Source organism: Centruroides sculpturatus, unplaced genomic scaffold (assembly GCF_000671375.1).
Source record: "Centruroides sculpturatus isolate CEXI.00-Female unplaced genomic scaffold, Cexi_2.0 scaffold1354, whole genome shotgun sequence".
NCBI classification, from domain to species: domain Eukaryota; kingdom Metazoa; phylum Arthropoda; class Arachnida; order Scorpiones; family Buthidae; genus Centruroides; species Centruroides sculpturatus.
The window spans coordinates 168,262-174,261 of NW_019385612.1; the positions used below are offsets into that span (position 1 = coordinate 168,262).

Here is a 6,000-nt window from a genome sequence, read left to right on the forward strand (position 1 = left end):
GATTTATGGGTATATTTTTGACTTTTTAGGGTACAAATTTCATAATAATTGGAATAATATGTCACCGTAAACTTTGTACACTGTAAAATTTGAGTAATTTTCATAATAATTTGTTGTTTATTATTTTAAATGTAATAAATATAAATCTTCTTTCTTCTTTATCTTTGCCTTTTTCCATGTTTATATGGGGTCAGCATTTTCTTCTCTAATATGTTTCCTCCATTTATTCCTATCTCTCTTCTCTCTTAAGTCCTCTCTGATTTTAATCTTCCTCCACCTTATCTTTCCAATGCAGCTTTGGGGTACCTCTCTTCCTCCTTTCTTTCGCTACCAGTTTTCCAACCCTCTTTCCTACATAATCTTCACTACTTTGCTCTAAGTGGCCAAACCACCTCAACCTGCATTCTTGAATCTTCCTATTCGAGGACCCACCTTAACAGAACCTCTAATAAACTCTTTCCTTATTCTATCCTTCCTTGTAATAAACATAAATAAGTTTGGCAAATTGATAAGTGCTTTCAAGTCAATTGTATATTGGTATTTTTGGAACTTTATGTATTATAAGATTATTTATTTTATATGAGTGTTTTTCCATTAAAATACAAAAGTAAAATTTCACTTTTTTTGTCCATGCTTGAGAGTCTCTCATTGATTAGGTTGAAAACATTAATGTGTTTCCAACTTCATCCTTGGTTAAAAGTACTTAATTTATTAGACTCACTAAAGTGGCTAGTTCAACATTGTTACTAAAATATAAAATACACATGAATAGACCTAACTTTGGACAAAATATAGAGTCAGTTAGACACTGACTTCAAAATATCTATTTTCTCTTTATTAGGATCTCCAATTACAGGTAAATGGTATTACTATTAATTGAGTATTATTTATCTTTTTTGATTTACTATAGAATCATATGAGAAAATAGTTTGGAGTGAGACTCAAATCTATAACTTGTACATATCTGATAGCTGTATTATCATTTATGCTACCAAAACCATGCTTGAACATGCTTAAACTAGAAACTTTGTAGATTATTATGAGTTTAGAATTTACATACAATTTTTATGATTACTTTACAGTACATCATATTTTCATGAATTTGAGTCAAGCCTAGAAACAGATGAGTATTAATTATTTGCATATTTATGTATATATTTCCAGCAAAGATATATAAACTGCTTATTTTCTTCAGTTTGAAAATTTGAATCCAATTTAGACTGAACTTGAATCTGTAACCCCACATATTTTCATATATATTCATATTAACAATAAATAGCATGGTATTATAAATCATAAAAACAACTTTAAAAAATTTTTTAGAAGTGGGCTTTTTTTCTCATTAAATCTAAAATTTTAATTTTTTCCTCTAAATATAGGCACTCTATAACTTTTCTTTGGCTTATCAGAGCTTCCAGCATCATTATTTCTGCATTTTGGAGCCATGTTTGCAAAGTAATTAGCATAAACGAAACTAACTTGTAACTAACTTAAAATAATTGATATCACACAAACACAAGTTATAATCAAGAACTTGGACAAAGACTGATGTGGGTCTCAGTATTTAGTGCAAAACAAAGAAATGAGTCACAGTAATGCTTTCCCAGAACAAGAATGAGCAAAATGCATATTTTCTTTCCCCCCTTCTTTAGATTGCCGATACTTGAAACTGCATGTGGCAAGTCTGCATATGTTGCAGACATGCTGTATTACTTCCAAAATCATAGCTTATGATCTAAACCAGAGGTCACCAAACTATGGCCTGCGGGCCGGATGAACTGACCTTGCGGGCTGAATCCGGCCCACAGGCCATAGTTTGGCGAGGTCAGTTCATCTGGCCCATTGTTGCATTGTGCCACAAATGAGCTAAAATATAATTATTTATAGAGAAATATCATAAATTGTAGATACTTCTATGCATTTGGAGCTAGAACTATTTTAAGATGACCAAGACAAAACCTTTCTCACTTGTTTCTAGCCGTTTATACACACGTACGAATGCTTTTGCCTTCTTAATTAATAGGCCTTCTTCAGGTAAACTGTGTACTGAAGTACTGACAGTGTACCTGAACAAGGCCTACTACTACTGAAAACGTTCGTACGTGTGTATAAACGGCTAGAAACAAGTGAGAAAGGTTTTGTCTTGCTCAAATTGTAGATGAACTTACTATGTAAAAAAAATAAAAATAACTGTATGTAAAAATGCCAGAAGTGGTCCAATCTGATTTTTGCATCTGACAGTAATATAATTTGTAGGGAAAATCAGTGAAATAAAAAATTCAGCAACTTTTTGCAACTTTGAATATCAGAGCACTTTTTGTGTATGTACGTGCAATGAAGTTTCTAAGGAAAGTGATTATGAGCTTGCTGCAGCAATCGTGTTTGTGTATTGGTAAATAAATATGTTGGTGATCTTTATTTTTTTGTGTATTCAGTGTGCTGTATTGAACAAAATGGTTATATGGCCCATGCTCGTCATTCTCTCTGTTATTCTCTCGTCAGTTATCTGGCTCACTGTGAAAAAGTTTGGTGACCCCTGATTTAAACTTATTTATTTCTTCATGGATGTCTAATCCTAATCCTTTACTAATAATATACATATAGAGTGGAAAGTCCCTCTCTGTTTTGATGAAAATTATTAAAATTATATATAAACTAATTACAAAGATTAGTAACAATTGTTAAATTATCATGAGTATCCTACTCATGATGGTCATTTGACATGATGGCCACCAGAGCACTCTACATAGCACAAATCATTCAGTGACATTTCAAAATACATCCTATAGCATTTGAGGCATTATCTACAGCATTTCATGTTACAAAAAAAACTTACAAGTGAAACTACTTTTGAATTGCTTTTAGAGTGAATATAGTCACCACAAAAGTATAGCATAACACAGCACAAATTAACACTGTACACTGACTATACATGTAATTCTTAACAAAGTAGTTTCAATTTACTATGTATACTGTATAATACATTTGAACAACATAAAAGGAAAAGTAGAGCAGTGTGAAATTAAGTCATGTACTTTTAAAAAACTGATCAAGTTTTCTTTGTTTCTTGTCTTTTTCAATGGACTTGTCACATACTATAGTATGTGACATCAGTTGTCTCTTTCTGTCAAAACTCTAGTCAGATGAAAGAATGAAAAGTCATTTTAAAGGTTAACTCACATTGACAGTGAATAATGAAAACAAATGAGAATCTGGAAAATTATTATTTTTTACTTAGTGAAATTGGTTCAAACTAAAAAATGTAGAAAGTGAAAAACTTCAATGTGTTGATCTAGTGGAACAATTTGTTAAATGAGAAAATTTCACACCGAAAATGGTGTCACATGTTACATATTATTCACTTTGCTTTTTTTTGTCTGCTACTGATTTGCTTTCAGTATGGACTAAGCTGCTTTTTTACTTTTATGTTTTGTCACAATCATCATTTTATTTATTTTATTTGCAAAAAATAAATACAAAAATAATATAAAATTCATTTTTAAATGAATATTTTATTAAAAAATTAACAAAATATACAGTCGACCCCTCCCTATAACACTGTCGATTATTCCGTTTTATATGAATTCCATGTTGTACGAGTCACTTAGATTTTACAAATACGTGAGCCGTTCACAGTCCGGCACACGTATTTGTAAAATTTAAATGACTCGTACAACATGGAATTCATATAAAACGTACTAAAAATATGAAGTCGCAACACTCACAATTTCGATGGCTTTCATATCCAATCCGGCTTCCTCTAGTTCACACTGTAATCTTATTTTCTCTGATAATTTCGGGCATTTTTTAAGTAAAGTATTAAGAAAAGACAAAGTAATCCTCTGTTTAAACACACATACAAAAAAAAAGTAGAAGTTATAATGGATTAAAACGTATAAATCGCATTAAAAAAAAAAAAGACATGATTAGAATACCTCAAATCCGGGAGGAGTAGTTACATTTCCATTCAAGATGGCCACCAAAAATTTAAATCTGACAGACTCTCCATAAATAACTCTTATTTGAGACATAGCTTCTAACACTTTGTTATAACCACGAGAGCTTGTGTTACAACATTTAGTAAGTAACTATAAAAGATGATAAATTACACTTTTATGATTTTAATTTGGATATAAAAATATAAATAAATTTTATAGCTTAGTTTAAAGATCACGTTTTATAGAAATATCGTTTTATCTGATGAATAATTTATAACGTTTTTTTTTCTTTAAAAGAATAAGGATAGAAGTTGTATTTTAAGGCTGTTAAGATCTACAGTTTAGGGATTAAGTAATAAAGTAAATTAGATTTAATATTGTTACGTTACGAGCGAATTGACTTCAAAAAAATCCAAATTGTAATCATACCTCTAATGCTACTAGACGAGACTTACTGTAATTACTCATAATGCAATTAGCTATGGTAGAAAGTCCATCGTTATGTTCTGTCATTTCTTCGATTGCTTTCTAAAAATATTGAAAAACAAATTAAATTTTCATCATTAAATTTTATAAAAAATTCAAAAAAAAAAAAATACACTAACCGAAGATCCGGAAATTAATTTTAAACACAGTAAACAATCATATTCTTCCGTCTGTTAAATAAAAAAAAAATGTAACTAGTAATTATAAAATAAAGTAACAGTTATCAAATATCGAGTGTAGTATCATTTATAAAAATAAAATAAAAAAAAAAAGCATTAAATTATGGGTCTTTTGTAGTTGTGTACTTAACAGATATACATTACACAGGAGCATGCCTTTCAATTATATATCTATAACAATGGTTTAATAAATATCTAAGTAAAAAAAACAAACTATGGTGTATAATAACCTATGTGGTCGTACGATGCTAATAAGAAAGGGGGTAAAAAAAAGTAAATTAAGTATAGCTCTATTAAATAGAAGAGCCATTTGTTCCCAACAATAACATGTCGTTCGTTTACCTGGGAATCTGTTGATAGTATCGTTTCCTGTTACGGGATTGTCAGCAGAACAAAGTATTATAAAATATTAATTACTATCAATTGAAAGAGAGAGTGAAATTATACGTAAAAAAAATTCAGTTTTATAGTCTTATAACGAATCGATTCCTTATTATTTTTGTGTAAGATTTACTCGAGTGACGTTTAGAAAAGTATCTTTAAGAGTCATTCTAAAAGACTTCTCACCCCAGGCAATTACTAGAAGAGGTCGTTCACATCGTTAAATTACTTAAAATTTTGAGAAAGTTTTACCCATTATGAAAATGATTACGTTGGTTTTTTTTTATTGATTTCTATCTTCTTTATTTTTAAAATATTAATGTTAATTCTATTATATTGAAGACATACCAAAGAACGTTTTAAAGAATATTGTTTGTCTCTGGATGTGTGAGTCTTGTCTCGTTTCTCGGGACACAAACGAAGAAGATCCAACAACCATTTCACACCTCTGTTAGTTTCGTTGATAAATTCGTCGATAAAACTAAAAAATTTTTAAGTAAATATACTTTTAAAATATACTTTTTTTAAATTTTAAGGATTTTCTTTTCTTTTTACCTTTTGGAACTTCTGAGATCTTCTTTTAATCTTTGTAATATTTCGCATATTTCGGGGATGTTCTTAGTCGTGCTCCTATCTGTTGCATCTTGATTATTATCAGAACGAAGATGATGCCTCAGTAGATAGATATAATCAGAAGAATTTAGATTCTAAAAAAAAAATAATTACAGTCTTATGAATATTTAAACGAATTTCTTAATAGTTAAGAACAGTATAAACAGTATTGTTTGAGTAATAAATATTTGCCAATACTCAACAGTAAAGACTTGTGTTTGTGGGCCAATAGTTTACAACTATACACAGAACAATTCTCGCATTTAAGAACTTAAAACTATGATATATAAACTATTCTTAACAGTAAAGAATGGTATACAGTCGACCCCCCCCTATAACACTGTTGATAATTCCGTTTTATATGAATTCCATGTTGTACGAGTCAGTTAGATTTTACAAATACG

General features: G+C 29.7%; 1 protein-coding gene across 1 annotated transcript in view; it reads left to right on the plus strand.

The window, feature by feature from the left end:
• Positions 1-6,000, plus strand: part of LOC111640582 (nucleolar complex protein 4 homolog B-like) — a 51,560-nt gene that overhangs the window by 888 nt on the left and 44,672 nt on the right. The window lies entirely within an intron of this gene.